General features: G+C 41.5%; 1 protein-coding gene across 1 annotated transcript in view; it reads left to right on the top strand.

The window, feature by feature from the left end:
- The first annotated feature begins 10,826 nt into the window (after positions 1-10,826).
- Positions 10,827-24,161, top strand: part of PLXNB1 (plexin B1) — a 142,940-nt gene continuing 129,605 nt past the window's right edge. Inside the window, exon 1 of the mRNA XM_069736457.1 lies at positions 10,827-11,211. The gene's annotated coding sequence lies outside the window, so the exon portion shown is untranslated. The remainder of the gene's footprint in view (positions 11,212-24,161) is intronic.

Raw genomic sequence — 24,161 nt, 5'->3', positions numbered from 1 at the left:
TAAATGGGTTAGTAACTGGCTTAGTGATAGAAAGCAGAGGGTGGTTATAAATGGTATAGTCTCTAACTGGGTCGCTGTGACCAGTGGGGTACCGCAGGGGTCAGTATTGGGACCTGTTCTCTTCAACATATTCATTAATGATCTGGTAGAAGGTTTACACAGTAAAATATCGATATTTGCAGATGATACAAAACTATGTAAAGCAGTTAATACAAGAGAAGATAGTATTCTGCTACAGATGGATCTGGATAAGTTGGAAACTTGGGCTGAAAGGTGGCAGATGAGGTTTAACAATGATAAATGTAAGGTTATACACATGGGAAGAGGGAATCAATATCACCATTACACACTGAACGGGAAACCACTGGGTAAATCTGACAGGGAGAAGGACTTGGGGATCCTAGTTAATGATAAACTTACCTGGAGCAGCCAGTGCCAGGCAGCAGCTGCCAAGGCAAACAGGATCATGGGGTGCATTAAAAGAGGTCTGGATACACATGATGAGAGCATTATACTGCCTCTGTACAAATCCCTAGTTAGACCGCACATGGAGTACTGTGTCCAGTTTTGGGCACCGGTGCTCAGGAAGGATATAATGGAACTAGAGAGAGTACAAAGGAGGGCAACAAAATTAATAAAGGGGATGGGAGAACTACAATACCCAGATAGATTAGCGAAATTAGGATTATTTAGTCTAGAAAAAAGACGACTGAGGGGCGATCTAATAACCATGTATAAGTATATAAGGGGACAATACAAATATCTCGCTGAGGATCTGTTTATACCAAGGAAGGTGACGGGCACAAGGGGGCATTCTTTGCGTCTGGAGGAGAGAAGGTTTTTCCACCAACATAGAAGAGGATTCTTTACTGTTAGGGCAGTGAGAATCTGGAATTGCTTGCCTGAGGAGGTGGTGATGGCGAACTCAGTCGAGGGGTTCAAGAGAGGCCTGGATGTCTTCCTGGAGCAGAACAATATTGTATCATACAATTATTAGGTTCTGTAGAAGGACGTAGATCTGGGTATTTATTATGATGGAATATAGGCTGAACTGGATAGACAAATGTCTTTTTTCGGCCTTACTAACTATGTTACTATGTTACTATGTTACTATAAAACTGCTCCCTATGTACAAGAATATAACTACTATAATACTGCTCCCTATGTACAAGAATATAACTACTATAAAACTGCCCCTATATACAAGAATATAACTACTATAATACTGCTCCTATGTACAAGAATATAACTACTATAAAACTGCCCCTATATACAAGAATATAACTACTATAATACTGCTCCTATGTACAAGAATATAACTACTATAATACTGCCCCTTATATACAAGAATATAACTACTATAATACTGCCCCCTATGTACAAGAATATAACTGCTATAATACTGCTCCTATGTACAAGAATATAACTACTACTAGATTGTGGCCCGATTCTAACGCATCGGGTATTCTAGAATATGCATGTCCCCGTAGTATATGGACAATGATGATTCCAGAATTCGCGGCAGACTGTGCCCGTCGCTGATTGGTCGAGGCAACCTTTATGACATCGTCGTCGCCATGGCAACCATTATGACATCTACATCGATACTGTGCCCGTTGCTGATTGGTCGAGGCCTGGCGGCCTCGACCAATCAGACGCGGGATGTCTACGTTCATTATGACATCATCATCGCTGTGCCCGTCGCTGATTGGTCGAGGCCTGGCGTCCTCGACCAATCAGAGACGCGGGATTTCTACGTCGATACTGTGCCCGTCACTGATTGGTCGAGGCCTGGCGGCCTCGACCAATCAGAGACCTGTGATTTCCAGGACAGACAGACAGACAGAAAGACAGACAGACAGACAGACGGAAAAACCCTTAGACAATTATATATATAGATAATACTGCCCCTTATATACAAGAATATAACTACTATAATACTGCCTCTATGTACAAGAATATAACTACTATAATACTGCCCCTATGTACAAGAATATAACTACTATAATACTGCCCCTTATATACAAGAATATAACTACTATAATACTGCCTCTATGTACAAGAATATAACTACTATAATACTGCTCCTATGTACAAGAATATAACTACTATAATACTGCCCCTTATATACAAGAATATAACTACTATAATACTGCCCCTATGTACAAGAATATAACTACTATATTACTGCTCCCTATGTACAAGAATATAACTACTATAATACTGCCCCTATATACATGAATATAACTACTATAATACTGCTCCTATATACAAGAATATAACTGCTATAATACTGCCCCCTATGTACAAGAATATAACTACTATAATACTGTTCATATGTACAAGAATATAACTACTACTAGATGGTGGCCCGATTCTAACGCATCGGGTATCCTAGAATATGCATGTCCACATAGTATATTGCCCAGCCACGTAGTATATTGCCCAGCCACATAGGTCACAGGTTAAAAAATAAAAAATAAACATATACTCACCTTCCGAGGGCCTGTTGTAGTTCGGTCACATGACCGTGACGTCATGGCAGGTCCTTCTCCCATACCATTCTTGGCACCGGAACCTGCCGGAGGTCACAGGAGCGTCGCGAAAGGTGAGTATATAATGATTTGTTATTTTTTTTAAATTATTTTTAACATTAGATGTTTTTACTATTGACGCTGCATAGGCAGTATCAATAGTAAAAACTTGGTCACACAGGGTTAATAGCGGCGGTAACGGAGTGAGTTACCCGCGGCATAACGCGGTCCGTTACCGCTGGCGTTAACCCTGTGTGAGCGGTGACTGCGGGGAGTATGGAGCGGGCGCTGACTGCAGGGGAGTAGGGAGGGACTAATCGGACTGTGGCCGTCGCTGATTGGTCGCGGCAGCCATGACAGGCAGCTGGCGAGACCAATCAGCGACTTGGATTCCATGACAGACAGAGGCCGCGACCAATGAATATCCGTGACAGAAGGACAGACAGACAGAAAGACGGAAGTGACCCTTAGACAATTATATAGTAGATAATACTGCCCCTATGTACAAGAATCTAACTACTATAATACTGCTCCTATGTACAAGAATCTAACTACTATAATACTGCTCCTATGTACAAGAATCTAACTACTATAATACTGCTCCTATGTACAAGAATATAACTACTATAATACTCCCCCTATGTACAAGAATATAACTACTATAATACTGCTCCTATGTACAAGAATATAACTACTATAATACTGCTACTATGTACAAGAATATAACTACTATAATACTGCCCCTATGTACAAGAATATAACTACTACAATACTGCTCCTATGTACAAGACTATAACTACCATAATACTGCTCCTATGTACAAGAATATAACTACTATAATACTGCTCCTATGTACAAGAACATAACTACTATAATACTGCTCCTATGTACAAGAATATAACTACTATAATACTGCTCCTATGTACAATAATATAACTACTATAATACTGCCCCCTATGTACAAGAAGAGAACTACTATAATACTGCTCCTATGTACAAGAATATAACTACTATAATACTGCCCCCTATGTACAAGAATATAACTACTATAATACTGCTCCCTATATACAGGAATATAACTACTATAATACTGCCCCTATATACAAGAATATAACTTGTTGTGAATTCAGCTTTTGGGCTCCCTCCGGTGGTTGTAGAGGGTAATGCAGTCGTGCCTGGACTGCAGGATTGGACAGGTGTATCTACTAATTGCAAAACTGACTGGGGTATATAGCTTTGCAGGACTCTTTAGTCCCTGCCAGTTGTCCATTGTTTTTGGCGGATTCACATCCCTTCTGGTCTCTCCTGTTCGCTGTGCTGTTCTTCAAAGATAAGTCCTGGCTTTGTTTTTGCTGTCCACCTGCTGTGGACCTTATAGTTCTGTGCATTTCCATGTTTTGTCTTGTCCAGCTTTGTCTGTGAAGTATTTTTTTGCAGCCTTGCTGTGTCTCTGGAGATGCAGATATACCCCCCATGTCTTTAGTCAGATGTGGTGTTTTGTATTTTCTGTGGTGGATATTTTCTAGTGTTTTAATACTGACCGCATAGTACTCTGTTCTATTCTTTCTATTTAGCTAGTATGGCCTCCTATGCTAAATCCTGATTTCATGTCTGCGTATGTTTTTTCCCTCTCCTCTCACAGTCAATATTTGTGGGGGCTGTCTGTCCTTTGGGGATTTTCTCTGAGGCAAGATAGGTTTCCTGTTTCTGTCTTTAGGGGTAGTTAGTTTCTTAGGCTGTGTCGAGGGGTCTAGGGAGTGTTAGGTACCCCCCACGGCTACTTCTAGTTGCGCTGCTAGGTTCAGGATTTGCGGTCAGTACAGGTGCCACCTACTCCAGAGTCCGTCTCATGCTGCTCCAAGGCCACCAGATCATAACAATAACTACTATAATACTGCCCCTATGTACAAGAATATAACTACTATACTACTGCCCCTGTGTACAAGAATATAACTACTATACTACTGCCCCTATGTACAATAATATAACTACTATAATACTGCCCCCTATGTACAAGAATATAACTACTATAATACTGCCCCTATGTACAAGAATATAACTACTATACTACTGCCCCTGTGTACAAGAATATAACTACTATACTACTGCCCCTGTGTACAAGAATATAACTACTATAATACTGCTACTGTGTACAATACTATAACTACTATACTACTGCCCCTGTGTACAAGAATATAACTACTATAATACTGCCCCCTATGTACAAGAATATAACTACTATAATACTGCCCCTATGTACAAGAATATAATTTCTATACTACTGCCCCTATGTACAAGAATATAACTACTATACTACTGCCCCTATGTACAAGAATATAACTACTATAATACTGCCCCTATGTATAAGAATATAACTACTATAATACTGCTCCTATGTACAAGAACATAACTACTATAATACTGCTCCTATGTACAAGAATATAACTACTATAATACTGCTCCTATGTACAATAATATAACTATTATAATACTGCCCCCTATGTACAAGAATATAACTACTATAATACTGCTCCTATGTACAAGAATATAACTACTATAATACTGCCCCTATGTACAAGAATATAACTACTATAATACTGCCCCTATGTACAAGAATATAACTACTATAATACTGCCCCTATGTACAAGAATATAACTACTAGTAACATAGTAAGGCCGAAAAAAGAAATTTGTCCATCCAGTTCAGCCTATATTCCATCATAATAAATCCCCAGATCTACGTCCTTCTACAGAACCTAGTAATTGTATGATACAATATTGTTCTACTCCAGGAAGACATCCAGGCCTCTCTTGAACCCCTCGACTGAGTTCGCCATCACCACCTCCTCAGGCAAACAATTCCAGATTCTCACTGCCCTAACAGTAAAGAATCCTCTTCTATGTTGGTGGAAAAACCTTCTCTCCTCCAGACGCAAAGAATGCCCCCTTGTGCCCGTCACCTTCCTTGGTATAAACAGATCCTCAGCGAGATATTTGTATTGTCCCCTTATATACTTATACATGGTTATTAGATCGCCCCTCAGTCGTCTTTTTTTCTAGACTAAATAATCCTAATTTCGCTAATCTATCTGGGTATTGTAGTTCTCCCATCCCCTTTATTAATTTTGTTGCCCTCCTTTGTACTCTCTCTAGTTCCATTATATCCTTCCTGAGCACCGGTGCCCAAAACTGGACACAGTACTCCATGTGCGGTCTAACTAGGGATTTGTACAGAGGCAGTATAATGCTCTCATCATGTGTATCCAGACCTCTTTTAATGCACCCCACGATCCTGTTTGCCTTGGCAGCTGCTGCCTGGCATTTACCCAGTGGTTTCCCGTTCAGTGTGTAATGGTGATATTGATTCCTTCTTCCCATGTGTATAACCTTACATTTATCATTGTTAAACCTCATCTGCCACCTTTCAGCCCATGTTTCCAACTTATCCAGATCCATCTGTAGCAGAATACTATCTTCTCTTGTATTAACTGCTTTACATAGTTTTGTATCATCTGCAAATATCAATATTTTACTGTGTAAACCTTCTACCAGATCATTAATGAATATGTTGAAGAGAACAGGTCCCAATACCGACCCCTGCGGTACCCCACTGGTCACAGCGACCCAGTTAGAGACTATACCATTTATAACCACCCTCTGCTTTCTATCACTAAGCCAGTTACTAACCCACTTACATACTATAATACTGCTCCTATGTACAAGAATATAACTACTATAATACTGCCCCTATGTACAAGAATATAACTACTGTAATACTGCCCCTATGTACAAGAATATAACTACTATAATACTGCCCCATATATACAAGAATATAACTACTATAATACTGCCCCTATGTACAAGAATATAACTACTATAATACTGCCCCTATATACAAGAATATAACTACTATAATACTGCCCCTATGTACAAGAATATAACTACTATAATACTGCCCCCTATATACAAGAATATAACTACTATAATACTGCCCCTATGTACAAGAATATAACTACTATAATACTGCTCCTATGTACAAGAATATAACTACTATAATACTGCCCCTATGTACAAGAATATAACTACTATAATACTGCCCCCTATATACAAGAATATAACTACTATAATACTGCCCCTATGTACAAGAATATAACTACTATAATACTGCCCCCTATATACAAGAATATAACTACTATAATACTGCCCCTATGTACAAGAATATAACTACTATAATACTGCTCCTATGTACAAGAATATAACTACTATAATACTGCCCCTATGTACAAGAATATAACTACTATAATACTGCTCCTATGTACAAGAATATAACTACTATAATACTGCTCCTATGTACAAGAATATAACTGCTATAATACTGCTCCTATGTACAAGAATATAACTACTATAATACTGCCCCTATGTACAAGAATATAACTGCTATAATACTGCTCCTATGTACAAGAATATAGCTACTATAATACTGCCCCCTATGTACAAGAATATAACTACTATAATACTGCTCCCTATGTGCAAGAATATAACTACTATAATACTGCCCCTATGTACAAGAATATAACTACTATAATACTGCCCCCTATATACAAGAATATAACTACTATAATACTGCCCCTATGTACAAGAATATAACTACTATAATACTGCTCCTATGTACAAGAATATAACTACTATAATACTGCCCCTATGTACAAGAATATAACTACTATAATACTGCTCCTATGTACAAGAATATAACTACTATAATACTGCTCCTATGTACAAGAATATAACTACTATAATACTGCTCCTATGTACAAGAATATAACTGCTATAATACTGCTCCTATGTACAAGAATATAACTGCTATAATACTGCCCCTATATACAAGAATATAACTACTATAATACTGCCCCTATGTACAAGAATATAACTACTATAATACTGCTCCTATGTACAAGAATATAACTACTATAATACTGCCCCTATGTACAAGAATATAACTACTATAATACTGCTCCTATGTACAAGAATATAACTACTATAATACTGCTCCTATGTACAAGAATATAACTGCTATAATACTGCTCCTATGTACAAGAATATAACTACTATAATACTGCCCCTATGTACAAGAATATAACTACTATAATACTGCTCCTATGTACAAGAATATAACTACTATAATACTGCTCCTATGTACAAGAATATAACTACTATAATACTGCTCCTATGTACAATATAACTACTATAATACTGCCCCGATGTACAAGAATATAACTACTATAATACTGCTCCTATGTACAAGAATATAACTACTATAATACTGCCCCTATGTACAGGAATATAACTACTATAATACTGCCCCTATGTACAAGAATATAACTGCTATAATACTGCTCCTATGTACAAGAATATAGCTACTATAATACTGCCCCTATGTACAAGAATATAACTACTATAATACTGCTCCTATGTACAAGAATATAACTACTATAATACTGCCCCTATGTACAAGAATATAACTACTATAATACTGCTCCTATGTACAAGAATATAACTACTATAATACTGCTCCTATGTACAAGAATATAACTACTATAATACTGCTCCTATGTACAAGAATATAACTACTATAATACTGCTCCTATGTACAAGAATATAACTACTATAATACTGCTCCTATGTACAAGAATATAACTACTATAATACTGCCCCTATGTACAAGAATATAACTACTATAATACTGCTCCTATATACAAGAATATAACTACTATAATACTGCCCCTATGTACAAGAATATAACTACTATAATACTGCCCCTATGTACAAGAATATAACTACTATAATACTGCCCCTATGTACAAGAATATAACTACTATAATACTGCTCCTATGTACAAGAATATAACTACTATAATACTGCCCCTATGTACAAGAATATAACTACTATAATACTGCCCCTATGTACAAGAATATAACTACTATAATACTGCCCCTATGTACAAGAATATAACTACTATAATACTGCCCCTATGTACAAGAATATAACTACTATAATACTGCCCCTATGTACAAGAATATAACTACTATAATACTGCTCCTATGTACAAGAATATAACTACTATAATACTGCCCCTATGTACAAGAATATAACTACTATACTACTGCTCCTATGTACAAGAATATAACTACTATAATACTGCTCCTATGTACAAGAATATAACTACTATAATACTGCTCCTATGTACAAGAATATAACTACTATAATACTGCCCCTATATACAAGAATATAACTACTATAATACTGCTCCTATGTACAAGAATATAACTACTATAATACTGCCCCTATGTACAAGAATATAACTACTATAATACTGCTCCTATATACAAGAATATAACTACTATAATACTGCTCCTATGTACAAGAATATAACTACTATAATACTGCCCCTATGTACAAGAATATAACTACTATAATACTGCTCCTATGTACAAGAATATAACTACTATAATACTGCTCCTATGTACAAGAATATAACTACTATAATACTGCTCCTATGTACAAGAATATAACTACTATAATACTGCCCCTTTGTACAAGAATATAACTACTATAATACTGCTCCTATGTACAAGAATATAACTACTATAATACTGCCCCTATGTACAAGAATATAACTACTATAATACTGCCCCTATGTACAAGAATATAACTACTATAATACTGCTCCTATGTACAAGAATATAACTACTATAATACTGCCCCTATGTACAAGAATATAACTACTATAATACTGCCCCTATATACAAGGATATAACTACTATAATACTGCTCCTATGTACAAGAATATAACTACTATAATACTGCCCCTATGTACAAGAATATAACTACTATAATACTGCCCCTATGTACAAGAATATAACTACTATAATACTGCCCCTATGTACAAGAATATAACTACTATAATACTGCTCCTATGTACAAGAATATAACTACTATAATACTGCCCCTATATACAAGAATATAACTACTATAATACTGCTCCTATGTACAAGAATATAACTACTATAATACTGCCACTATGTACAAGAATATAACTACTATAATACTGCCCCTATGTACAAGAATATAACTACTATAATACTGCTCCTATGTACAAGAATATAACTACTATAATACTGCCCCTATGTACAAGAATATAACTACTATAATACTGCCCCTATGTACAAGAATATAACTACTATAATACTGCTCCTATGTACAAGAATATAACTACTATAATACTGCTCCTATGTACAAGAATATAACTACTATAATACTGCCCCTATGTAGAAGAATATAACTACTATAATACTGTCCCCTATGTACAAGAATATAACTACTATAATACTGCTCCTATGTACAAGAATATAACTACTATAATACTGTCCCCTATGTACAAGAATATAACTACTATAATACTGCTCCTATGTACAAGACTATAACTACTATAATGCTGCCCCTATGTACAAGAATATAACTACTATAATACCTCCCCCTATGTACAAGAATATAACTACTATAATACTGCTCCTATGTACAAGAATATAACTACTATAATACTGTCCCCTATGTACAAGACTATAACTACTATAATACTGCTCCTATGTACAAGAATATAACTACTATATTACTGCTCCTATGTACAAGACTATAACTACTATAATACTGTCCCCTATGTACAAGACTATAACTACTATAATACTGCTCCTATGTACAAGACTATAACTACTATAATACTGCCCCTATGTACAAGACTATAACTACTATAATACTGCTCCTATGTACAAGAATATAACTACTATAATACTGTCCCCTATGTACAAGAATATAACTGCTATAATACTGCTCCTATGTACAAGAATACAACTACTATAATACTGCTCCTATGTACAAGACTATAACTACTATAATACTGCCCCTATGTACAAGACTATAACTACTATAATACTGCTCCTATGTACAAGATGATAAGTGCTATACTACCTCCTCTGGAGCCCACTAGGGTCAGGGCAGGAGCAGCCCTGCAGGGTGTATGTCAGTCTTTAGACTGGAGGTGACTTTGCTCTTTGGTCTTCGCAGGTCTCTGGTGTTTGAGGCTTTCAAGGGGAGTGGCTACGAGGGAGGCAAATATTCGGGCGTGGCTATGCAGATTTCCCAGCGCTGGCTGTAGCTGCAGAGCGGCGGGGGCGTGTCCGGGGGCGTGTCCGGGGGCGTGGATTCCGGCCGTTGAGTTTGGGACGTCGGTTCGGAGGCAGATTGAAATCGGGAGTGGAGCGAGCAGCATGGGATCGGGCGGAGCGCTGCTGAGGACGGGATGAGACGAGGCACAGTCTCTCTGACCCCCAGGACTCTGGACAGGGGCTGGAAACGCTCTGGATGCATTAGAGCACAAGAGGAGGAAAGTGCTTGAAATCGTGAAGGATCAAAGAATCCCATAAAATGCAGGAGTGCGCGGAGAGCCAGTGACCGGAGCATGGAGACCTCCACCAGGGGACCCGGGAGATGTGAGGAGCCCGAAAAGCGTGCGCCCAGCAGCTGGTGAAGAGTTAAATCCACAGAGTGGTCGCTGGACCCTGCATTGTGATTAGTGGGATTGTAAGTGGCATCCATGGATTAATAGAGAGAGGCTGGCACTCAGGTAAGTGGAGGCTGCTGGCAGGGATTGTCCTGTGGGTATTCTCCTGCTTCAGTGCTGAAAAGCTCCTGGTGTCCCCACAGCCCCCCACTACAGAGCTGGTGTCCCGACAGCCCCCCACTACAGGGCTGGTGTCCCGACAGCCCCCCACTACGGAGCTGGTGTCCCCACAGCCCCCCACTACAGGGCTGGTGTCCCCACAGCCCCCCACTACAGAGCTGGTGTCCTCACAGCCCCCCACTACAGAGCTGGTGTCCCCACAGCCCCCCACTACAGAGCTGGTGTCCCCACAGCCCCCCACTACAGAGCTGGTGTCCCCACAGCCCCCCACTACAGAGCTGGTGTCCTCACAGCCCCCCACTACAGAGCTGGTGTCCCCACAGCCCCCCCCCCCCCCCCCCCCCCCCCCCGCAGAGCTGGTGTCCCCACAGCCCCCCACCGCAGAGCTGGTGTTCCCACAGCCCCCCCCCCCCCCCCGCAGAGCTGGTGTCCCCACAGCCCCCCACTGTAGCACAGCAGGGTCCTGCAAGTGTGCAGAGAAGTGGGGGCTGCACTGCCCAATTATCAGCTCAGGCTGGGAAATCGGAAGACTTGTGACATAGGGACTGTAGGGGGAAGGAAAGGGTTAATCTGCTGGGATTCCCACTGTAAAGTGTGTGCATGGCCTGACACTATGGTCCCTGGGGGGGTGCTGGTTAGTGGTTTTGTGTTATCAGGGGGTTGAAACAGTTCAGTACTTTATTTATTTTTTTGTAATTTTCAGAAAAAGTCCCAGGAGGGGGCGAAAAAAATTAAATTAGGAAATGTCTGGAGAAGAGATAATGAACGAGAGTCGGACGGTGGTTATGGATGATATCTCGCAGGGATATTAATATGGTTATCAGTCATTGTCCCAAGCTGAACCTCCCTGATTTATAGAGGGGGCATTCCATCATTGTGCAGACGGCGCGTCCTCTAGGGAGATATATACACCTATATATATATATATATATATATATACACCTAGAATGCAGGTGTCACTGCAGCCAGTGCCATAACTTGACACAGGGCCCCCAACTTTCACAGATGGTAATAGCCTTTTTTCCTATGGGACCCCCTAACGTCTAGGGCCAAGGTGTGAATGCAGCCCCTGCACCTATTCTAGTGACTCCCCACTTCACCCCATGTCACAGTCAGGTGGGTCTAGGAAGCTGGGATAAGGGGGCGCTGGGATAGGGGGATCTGAGATAGGGGGCTCTGAGATAGGGGGCTCTGAGATAGGGGGCGCTGTTTGCCAGGGTGCTAACACAGCAGAAGCTCTTGTTCATTAATGATTTCCTTTGCGGAGTAGTAGGTTCATTCAGACGTCCGTTTTTCACAAATCCGTTTTTATCTGATCCAAAACACTCATGAAAATTGTTCCGTTTTTTTTTTTCTGTGTATGAGAAAAATCACTGGCATCGGGATGCGGCTTTAGTTGCATCTGTAATCAGAAAATTAATTGCCCTGAATGTGGCTGCAAAGCAATCCTCTGGTCCTAACTTCATCTGTGCTGGTGGCTTTGTTGCAGATTCCTTTCTAAACAAATACGCTATTTTTTTTTTTTTCTAGTAAATTTATCGGTACCATAACAGAAACCTGATGGACCCCATTATAGTCAATGGGGTCCATTAGGTGCCATGTTCAAAACCAACTCCCTTTCTATTCTGATGATGGGATAGAAAAACTGAACACATCAGGGTGGCTCGGTGGTTAGCACTGTATGGTGGCTCAGTGGTTAGCACTGTCCGGTGGCTCAGTGGTTAGCACTGTCCGGTGGCTCGGTGGTTAGCACTGTCCGGTGGCTCAGTGGTTAGCACTGTCCGGTGGCTCAGTGGTTAGCACTGTACGGTGGCTCAGTGGTTAGCACTGTACGGTGGCTCGGTGGTTAGCACTGTATGGCGGCTCAGTGGTTAGCACTGTACGGTGGCTCAGTGGTTAGCACTGTACGGTGGCTCGGTGGTTAGCACTGTACGGTGGCTCAGTGGTTAGCACTGTCCGGTGGCTCAGTGGTTAGCACTGTCCGGTGGCTCGGTGGTTAGCACTGTACGGTGGCTCGGTGGTTAGCACTGTCCGGTGGCTCGGTGGTTAGCACTGTACGGTGGCTCGGTGGTTAGCACTGTCCGGTGGCTCGGTGGTTAGCACTGTCCGGTGGCTCAGTGGTTAGCACTGTCCGGTGGCTCAGTGGTTAGCACTGTCCGGTGGCTCAGTGGTTAGCACTGTTTCTTTGCAACGCTGGGATCCTGGGTTTAAATCCTGCCAAGGAAAACATCTGCAGAGAGTTTGCATGTTCTCCCCTTTGTTTTCATGGGTTTCTTCCCACACTCCAAAAACATACTGATTGGGAATGTAGATTGTGAGCCCCGATGGGGGCAGTGACGATAATGTCTGTGAAGTGCTGGGGAATATGATGCTCCTATGTAAATAATTATAATAAATATCTACTTTGTAAAACCCATGCCCCAAACTACAATCACTAATGTTCCACTTGTCTAAACTCTCCAGTGTCAGAATCCTGCACACAGCGTCTTATATCTCAGCTTCTTGCACCCTTGTGCTACCAACAAGGACTGGATATTGGAGCGAATCCCAATTTTTTAGCTTTAAAAGTTGTGCAAATTCAGTCCAGCATCAGTGACACAATGTAACAGAACTGTATCTTCCTCTGTTTGATATTTACTATTCCTGTGTAAACACAATTGTATCTGTGTGATGTGTGGTTATGATTTGTATGATCCAGTCTTTATATTTGGACGGGATCCATCCTGACGATCATCAGTTTATCCAAGAACTTTGCAGAATACTTTATGGTAGAATCAGTTTCTTATTTCCAGTTTGAGTAATGATTAGTTGTTTTTTCTGTTGGTTGCGGTGCCACCTATTGTAAAGACTGTTCCTTTTCCCATGGGATGGTGTCATTCATAGTAATCACTGAGAGAAGCAACATTTTCCACCAAGTTACTGTAACATTACATTTCATTGGTCATCAACTTAATTCTTTTATATAATGTGATAAGAGGTAAGGGGGCTGGGATCTATTATATACATTGGGGGGAAATTGCTCTTGGGAGATCTTAGACCAATAAATCAATCTGTATTTTTCCAATTTATTTATTTATTCCTGGAGAAACGAACCTTTCCTCTTTACTTCTTGGTGCAGAAAATGGGGACTGGAGTATTTTTGATGACTTTTTTTTGTCCTGATTCGTGGAGCGGATCGGAGGAATGGGATCTGTCAATAAGTGCTGTTTGTGTGTTGTGGTGGAAAGCAGACTATTGATGTACAGCCCAAACAATTCATTTTAACCCCTGTAGCTGACAAATGTAATGAACCTTTTGCATAATAGAGGCCAGCACTTAGCATGAAGGCTTTGTCTGCGGGTCCGGGAGAAATATGGAATGATATATCACTATGATGTAGTGTACAGAGGTCATGTTGTAACATTGGTCTGCTATATAGATCTACCTGAAGGTCACTAAAGAGTGATGGATCTACAAAATATAGGAAAATTAAGAGCAGAGATAGGAACGTATGGGACTGAGATCATATTATTATAATATTTGTGAATCATCACCTGAGAAATAGACCCCAGGATCATGTGTTTGGATCTAAAGTTGCTCCCAAGTGTGATTCTTTTATGTTGGACCATTGCCATGTCGGGACCCGTGCCCATCAGAGGATCCCCCCCTGATCAGCCATTCTAAACATCAAAAGTTTAAGAAACGTGAAGCGGCTGAAGCAGCCACCATACACCAAGCTTCTGACGCCAGTAATTTTTTTTGGAGTACGTTGCACCAAATGTATTAAAATATGCACGCCTTTTAAACATTTGGACTCCCCAGGTGTAGATTTGCTCCTTTTTTTTTTTCATACTTGAGACTTAATAAATCCAACATCTTATGGCCATGCCCCAAGTGACCACACTTAATTTTTCAACTTTTACCTAAATGAAAAGTTTTTGCGTAAATTGCATTTTTTTTTTTTTTTAGGGGGGGGAGGGTCAGTTTTCTTTCGAAACAGGCACAAACGGATTGGTAAGTGAAAAGTAGTTTCAAAAACTTTTAGCATGTCAGTCTTTTTTATGTCTCGGGAGAGTCGTTTAGTTGCCCCTTTGTGTGTGATAGGCGAAGATCCCCGCACCCAGACCCCCAACCAATACAAGTAATGGGTCAACGAAGACCAATGATTGATTGACTGAAGGGTTTATGTAACCGCATTGCTCTTCTAGCCATGTTCGCCTAATCCACCCGTGCCAAAGGCCTTCACTCGTGAGACTTGGCTGACCATAGCCTCAACCTTTTTGGATACTTCTTCATGAATGATCTACAATCTAAGGACCTTGTAGATAGAAATCCTAGGGTGGATAGAGTTAACAGGCTGCCCCTTTGGACAGCAATGGAAGTTTTTTTGGTGGTGCCTCCTCTTCTGGAATGTCCCATTGTGTCATCCCAATGACATCTTCATGCTGGACGAATGCAATCCCCCCGCATTACTATTCCATCTTCTCAGCTGGGTCTCAGCATTTGTGATGAGCATTGTCTACTAAGCTGAAGGTCATGGCAGGGGTTGAGTGTAGATGTTTGAATAAAGATGTGTGCACTTTCAAGGTAACTGGGGGTTAATAAGACTCTGCGACTAGTTAACCGGGGGGCTTGCGGATATTGCCAGGCAAATGGAAAGTACTGGGGTGCCCTGCGGCCAAACCACGTGGCTTTTTACAGATGCCAATCTACTCGGTAATGAGTTGTGCATTAAAAAAAAAAAGATGCTCCATCATGGGTAGGTTGGAGAAGGAGGCATGAGATTCCTTTGTTCCCATTGTTATGGGGTGGTGAATGAGCTGGGAGATGGGGGAGGGTGCTGGACTTGCTTATCATCTATTCAGGAACAGCTGCTGTCTGAATACCTTATCTGCCACCGCTCCATGGGGAAAGGCTGGGGAGGGATGGAGTCCTGGATGTGGCACTGAACTGGAAAATTAAAAGCTTGGGCATGGTCCTTTTTTTTTTTTTTTTTTTAAATTTTCAGCACTACCTGTGTTTCTTTGGCGCAGCTTGTCATAACCGGCACCTGCTGAAGATGGAGCTGTCGTCCCTTATGGCGGACGATGGATTAATAATAATCTTAAGAAATATTGGAACATGTAGAGCGGTGGTGGGAGAATTAATGAAACTGCCGAGAAATGGAGAACATGGCGGAACTTGACCTACAGTTACTAAAACTGGTGCGTGGAGAGGAGTGATACATGGCGTGGGTTGCAAAAAGTGTTGTAAAATGAGGCAAAATTGCAAAGTGCACCTATTTTTTTTTTTTTTTTTTCTTGCGCCAAAAATTGGCACAAATGCAAAAGAGTCTGAAGTGCACCAAATTTTGTAATGTTGCGAGAACCATGTTGATAAATTTGCGACAAATTTGACCCTAATGATAAATGTATCAGAATTTTATCTTATACAAATGTGCTTGTGTATATGATAAAATAGTTAGATTTTTTTTATTTTTTGGTTTGCTTGTTTTTGCAGAGGGTAAAGTTAAGTTTCAGGTTTTAGTTACAAAGGTTGAAAAAAGACCTAGGTCCATCCAGTTCGACTTTCCTGCTTACTTAAAGGATGCGAAAACCTAAACCTTGCGGCTAAAATAATGCCGAAGCGATATATACTGTATATATGTTATACCAGTAATTGGATGCTGATATCAGCTGCAGCGATAGATTTTATCTCCTTTTTAGATATTTTTTTTCTGTGCATGTGAGATGATCTACCTATGGTTATGTGATTAAAAGTTTTGTTTTGTGACTTTTCAAAGTGATGTGCAATAATACAAGCCTCTCCCATATTCCTGCAGTCGTCCCTATGGCGGTGTGGTGGGGGTGAGTGCTCTGCAGGGTTACCAGACCAGTCATGTGAATCCAAACACATCCAAATGACCTATGCATGGCTGCTCTGCAATTAGTTCGCATGGATATTGCATGTCTCCTTCCATAGGCAGCTGGTATATAAGCTAACAGCCCTGGAACAATCCATGATGCATAGTTTATGTGGTTCTGAAATTACGTAGACTTAAATTGATGGTGAATGCACAGACAAAACCCTTTTTCCATGCTGCAGTGAGAGAGGATTTCTTATTTTGAATCCATTAGTTCCATATTTTGTGGCCTCCACTTTTACATGGGTCAGAGGGGCGGAGCACAGGGATTCAAATTCTTGCATCATGCTCCACCCCTCTGACCCTTGTAAAAGTGGATAGTTTATCAGTATTGTTCAGCGAGTACATTTTAATATATATTTTTCAAAATGTGTCACAGCATGTGTGATGTAGATAAGGTAAAAAGAAAAAAAGAAAGCAGTCATTAACCAGAAATGTCACTGCACCACCCTAAAATCTGTAACGGAGCCCCCCGGCCTACATCGTGACTTATTAATGGTATTGATTTCATTGGGCTTCCTCAGGGGCTGGCCACAACCTCTGATCGCCAAATAGCCTCCTCCCCATCTTGAAGATGTCATCTTCTGTCAAGTTGTCCAGCCTTTTCTTAGTACTAGGTACTGTAAAAAACGGACTAGTAACTAGTATGGCTGCCGCTGCAGTTTCTACTTCAGTGAGTACCCACTTTTCTAGAGTCTGTAGGTGCCCATGCACATTAGATAAATATTGGCCAAAGTCTCCAATCATTTTGCGGTTTTCCATCAACATCCACCAATGAGGGGGAGTAAGGATGATGATTATTATTATGCTTTGCCTATATAGCGCCATCATATTCCGCAGCGCTTTACAGGATCATGATTGTCCCACGCTGTCCCCATTGGGGCTCCCAATCTACATGCCCTCAATTGAGACTCAATGGGGTGAACAACACGAGTCTCTACTTTGTTACATGAATTTCTACTTATATCACCTCTTTCCTGAAACAGCATCGATTTAGTGTCTGCAGACGTGTGAACTTTGGACGGGATGAAAGCCATTGTTAGAGCTTCTGTCCTACGACTTGCCTCCTCTAGAGCTTCTGTCCTACGACTTGCCTCCTCTAGAGCTTCTGTCCTACGACTTGCCTCCTCTAGAGCTTCTGTCCTACGACTTGCCTCCTCTAGAGCTTCTGTCCTACGACTTGCCTCCTCTAGAGCTTCTGTCCTACGACTTGCCTCCTCTAGAGCTTCTGTCCTACGACTTGCCTCCTCTAGAGCTTCTGTCCTACAACTTGCCTCCTCTAGAGCTTCTGTCCTACGACTTGCCTCCTCTAGAGCATCTGTCCTACGACTTGCCTCCTCTAGGGCTTCTGTCCTACGACTTGCCTCCTCTAGGGCTTCTGTCCTACGACTTGCCTCCTCTAGGGCTTCTGTCCTACGACTTGCCTCCTCTAGAGCTTCTGTCCTACGACTTGCCTCCTCGACTTGAATATTGATCGTTCTATGCACACATAAGTCATGGCGAGCAGCTCTGCTAAAACAAACCCCGGGTGTCCATTTTCTTGGTAAGAATCCAAAATATGCCCAGTACTTCTCTTCAGTTGGAGGTCAAATTCCTTCCTGCAATTAACCTGAAGCACAGCTGAGGGTCTTTAAACAGGTGCTCCATCTATAATGTTATGGTGGCAGGCTTTCTTCAAAGGGCTCTCATTTCATTTTGGCTCCATGGAGCTGGCTGCAAGAGAATTATAAGATAGTGGTCACTGGAAATATACTAAAGAAGGGCTGGACAATATATCTAGGTGGCTTTTCTACGATCACAGTAGGTGAGCTTCTGCCTCTTGTCATCTTGAGCCATATTAGGTTGTATAGTGGCAGTGCACTCTACAGCAGAAATGTCAAACGCCGTCTCGAGGGCCAAATCTGCCCGCGGTGTAATTATATTTAGCCCACGAGAAAGCACTAAATGTCTACTAGAGCTGCCCCGCTGGTAGACAGCGCATGTACTGCTAATACTACAAATTGGGCGTTTCCGGTTCACATTTCACATACATTTATAGTATTAAGCTTTGCTTCCTCCACATTCAATATTTAAGCAACACTTTAGTTTGTTTCCATATGAAAAGGTTCATCGTTCTATTTGATAAGAATGAAAAACTTCCTCAATTGTACACACGTTTTCAATAAATATCAAGTTTGGCCTACGACTTTGTCTAAGTGTTTAATTTGGCCCTGTGTGTATTGGAGTTAGACATCCCTGCTCTACAGTACACTTATTGCATGAGTAAGACCTTGGCATATAGCTACAGTATTCTTTCATCTGTTCAGAGAGTAAATGGCAGCATAAGAAGAGTTTTGCCAGGTGCAGGGTGGAAGCGCCAGACTCCATTAATGAAATGACTGATCCTAGATGGTAAAAGTTTCTAAAATGTTAGAAGAAGTCATAGAAAAAAATATTTTGGCTTCTTATTTTTGTATAATTTTTTTTTTCTTGGTGGCTCATTGGTAGTTGAGAGTAGGACATGTTCTTTGATCAATGTTGAAGGACATAGTTCTTTTCACAACTTTCAGAACCTAGACGTATCTTTTTTATAATCTCCTTGGTGGTCTTTTGGGAGTTTGATAGGCGGCGATGTAGCTTAAGGATTTGTCGGTATAGTGGCATAATTAGTTTAACAAAAAAAAAAATCAAAGAATTCAGATTTTTGATGATGGACCTGGTAAATTCCAACTGTCCCAAGCAGGTAGAAATAAATGGTTACGCATCTGTCCCTTTTGTATCCCTGGCAAGTTTGTGTAGGTCTCTCTTCTTTGTTAGGGTTTGATAGGTCTTGCGTTTTTCCTGGGGTTTGATGGGTCTTATGTCTTTTTTTGGCCTTTGGTAGGTCTTGCGTCTTTGTTGGCCTTTGGTAGGTCTCATGTCTTTGTTGGCCTCTGGTAGCTCTCGCGTCTTTGCTGGCCTGTGATAGCTCTCACGTCTTTGCTGGCCTGTGATAGCTCTCGCGTCTTTGCTGCCTTTGGTAGGTCTCGTGTCTTTGCTGGCCTTTGGTAGGTCTCATGTCTTTGTTGGCCTCTGGTAGCTCTCGCGTCTTTGCTGGCCTTTGATAGCTCTCACATCTTTGCTGGCCTGTGATAGCTCTCGCGTCTTTGCTGGCCTTTGGTAGGTCTCGTGTCTTTGCTGCCTTTGGTAGGTCTCGCGTCTTTGCTGGCCTTTGGTAGGTCTCGCGTCTTTGCTGGCCTTTGGTAGGTCTCGCGTCTTTGCTGGCCTTTGGTAGGTCTCGTGTCTTTGCTGTCTTTGGTAGGTCTCGCGTCTTTGCTGGCCTTTGGTAGGTCTCGCGTCTTTGCTGGCCTTTGGTAGGTCTCGCGTCTTTGCTGGCCTTTGGTAGGTCTCGTGTCTTTGCTGTCTTTGGTAGGTCTCGCGTCTTTGCTGCCTTTGGTAGGTCTCGCGTCTTTGCTGGCCTTTGGTAGGTCTCGCATTTTTGCTGGCCTTTGGTAGGTCTCACGTCTTTGCTGGCCTGTTGTAGCGCTCATGTCTTTGCTGGCTTTTGGTAGGTCTCGCTTCTTTGCTGCCCTTTGGTGGGTCTCGTGTATTTGCTGGCCTTTGGTAGGTCTCGCGTCTTTGCTGGCCATTGGTGGGTCTCGCGTCTTTGCTGGCCTTTGGTGGGTCTCGTGTCTTTGCTGGCCTTTGGTGGGTCTCGCGTCTTTGCTGGCCTTGGGGTCTCGTGTATTTGCTGGCCTTTGGTGGGTCTCGCGTCTTTGCTGGCCTTTGGTGGGGCTCGCGTCTTTGCTGGCCTTTGGTGGGGCTCGCGTCTTTGCTGGCCTTTGGTGGGGCTCGCATCATTGCTGGCCTTTGGTGGGTCTCGCACCTTTGCTGACCTCTGGTACGTCTCGCGCCTTTGCTGGCCTCTGGTAGGTCTCGCGTCTTTGCTGGCCTCTGGTAGGCTTTGCTCTTTTGGAAAGATTTTGGTCTTGTATCCATAGTTGGTTCTTCTAGATTTATGACTGTTTCAGCCGTGCCTTGGATTTGTAGGTTCCCAGGAAATGAACAGCTACATCGGCAGGAAAGGTGCAGTACTTCTTCTTTGCTTGCACAAGCTACTTTTAGCTCCCAAGTCTCATTTCACACATGACTGCCAGTGTCATGTCAATATTTGGGCACCATTAAACCCCTCTGTTGCCTGGGGTCTTGTAAATTATCGAAAAGCAAATCCAGGGATTTTATTTTTTTTGGTATTTCATTATATATGGTTCGCCAGAGCAAGACCCACTCTTTGTTTGACGGGGTTTTCCTTTTATTAATCGGAAATTTAAGCAGCTGAGTTGTTCAGAAGTCCTGGAAAGCTTAAGTCAAATGTAGATGTCAAGGCAGCCATATTAGTTTTCACTCAACTTTCCCAGTAAGAAATCTAGCTGCAGAAATGGACGATGTACTGGATTATACGACTGCTACGCTGAGAAAAAAAAAGTATCCGGCTATGTCACCTTATTCTAAAGCTATGAGAGGAAATGAATGCCAGTTATAGATGCAATCGGACCCTAAGCGAAGCTTGTAAACACTTGACCTTTAATGGAGGACTGCCAGAATCGAGACGCGTTCTGTAGTGCGATTGTTAGGGGAGAATTAGGAACTTCTCACTGATGGTAAAAGCCTAAAGCAATGAAATAGCTTAATGAAAATAAAGCATTTACACAGAAAATATTACCCTTTACTATGCAGTCAAAGGGCTATTCTCCATATCGTAGGCCCCCGACAATTAACTTTACATGTTGCTTTAGCCAATGATGACAGATGTAACATATATATATATATATATATATATATATATTACATCTGTCATCATTGGCTATATATATATATATATATATATATATATATATATATATATATATATATATATATATATATATATATATATACAGTACAGACCAAAAGTTTGGACACACCTTCTCAGTTAAAGATTTTTCTGTATTTTCATGACTGTGAAAATTGTACATTCACACTGAAGGCATCAGAACTATGAATTAACACATGTGGAATTATATACTTAACACAAAAGTGTGAAACAACTGAAATTATGTCTTATATTCTAGGTTCTTCAAAGTAGCCACCTTTTGCTTTGATGACTGCTTTGCACACTCTTGACATTCTCTTGATGAGCTTCAAGAGGTAGTCACCGGGAATGGTCTTCCAACAATCTTGAAGGAGTTCTCAGAGATGCTTAGCACTTGTTGCCCTTTTGCCTTCACCCTGCGGTCCAGCTCACCCCAAACCATCTTGATTGGGTTCAGGTCTGGTGATTGTGGAGGCCAGGTCATCTGGCGTAGCACCCCATCACTCTCCTTCTTGGTCAAATAGCCCTTACACAGCATCACACAAGGACACGGTGGTTGGAACCAAAGATCTCAAATTTGGACTTATCAGACCAAAGCACAGATTTCCACTGGTCTAATGTCCATTCCTTGTGTTCTTTAGCCCCAAAAAAGTCTCTTCTGCTTGTTGCCTGTCCTTAGCAGTGGTTTCCTAGCAGCTATTTTACCATGAAAGCCTGCTGCACAAAGTCTCCTCTTAACAGTTGTTGTAGAGATGTGTCTGCTTCTAGAACTCTGTGTGGCATTGACCTGGTCTCTAATCTGAGCTGCTGTTAACCTGCGATTTCTGAGGCTGGTGACTCAGATAAACTTATCCTCAGAAGCAGAGGTGACTCTTGGTCTTCCTTTCCTGGGGCGGTCCTCATGTGAGCCAGTTTCTTTGTAGCGCTTGATGGTTTTTGCAACTGCACTTGGGGACACTTTCATAGTTTTCCCAATTTTTCGGACTGACTGACCTTCATTTCTTAAAGTAATGATGGCCACTCGTTTTTCTTTACTTAGCTGCTTTTTTCTTGCCATAATACAAATTCTAACAGTCTATTCAGTAGGACTATCAGCTGTGTATCCACCAGACTTCTGCACAACACAACCGATGGTCCCAACCCCATTTATAAGGCAAGAAATCCCACTTTTTAAACCTGACAGGGCACACCTGTGAAGTGAAAACCATTCCCGGCGACTACTTCTTGAAGCTCATCAAGAGAATGCCAAGAGTGTGCAAAGCAGTCATCAAAGCAAAGGTGGCTACTTTGAAGAACCTAGAATATGAGACCTATTTTCAGTTCTTTCACACTTTTTTGTTAAGTATATAATTCCACATGTGTTAACTCATAGTTTTGAAACTCATAGTTTTGATGCATTCAGTGTGAATATACAATTTTCATAGTCATGAAAATGCAGAAGATTTTCTAAATGAGAAGGTGTGTCCAAACTTTTGGTCTGTACTAAAATATATTATATATATACTAGATGGTGGCCCGATTCTAACGCATCGGGTATTCTAGAATATGCATGTCCACGTAGTATAATGCTCCATGCAGTTATGGCCCCATAGATGCTCCATATAATGCTCCATGCAGTTCATTATGGCCCCATAGATGTCCCTTATAATGCTCCATGCAGTTATGGCCCCACAGATGCTCCATACAGCATTGTGCCACATGTAATGCTGCTGCTGCAATAAAAAGAAAATAAAAAATTACATACTCACCTCTCTTTGCTGCTCCTCAGCGTCCCGTCTCTCCGCACTGACTGTTCAGGCAGAGGGCGGCGCGCACACTAATACGTCATCGCGCCCTCTGACCTGAACAGTCACTGCAAGAGGACGGGAAGACGGAGCGGCGCCCGGCGGATGGAATGCGGACAGGTGAATATGAAATACTCACCTGCTCCTGTCGCTGTCCCTGCCCGTTCCATGGTACCGCAGCTTCTTCGCGCCTGCGCGAGAAGGACCTGCCATGACGTAACGGTCACATGACCGTGACGTCATGGCAGGTCCTTCTCGCTCAGGCACGCAGGGCCTGTGATGACGTCGCGGTCACATGACCGTGATGTCATGGAAGGTCCTTGTCGCATACCATCCTTAGCACCGGAACGTGGGCGAAGAGCGGGAAAGGCGCCGGAGGGTGAGTATATGATGATTTTTTTAAAATTATTTTTAACAT

The sequence above is a fragment of the Ranitomeya imitator genome, chromosome 8 (assembly GCF_032444005.1).
Source record: "Ranitomeya imitator isolate aRanImi1 chromosome 8, aRanImi1.pri, whole genome shotgun sequence".
In the NCBI taxonomy this organism is placed as follows: Eukaryota; Metazoa; Chordata; class Amphibia; order Anura; family Dendrobatidae; genus Ranitomeya; species Ranitomeya imitator.
This window is presented reverse-complemented; position numbering and strand designations above follow the sequence as displayed.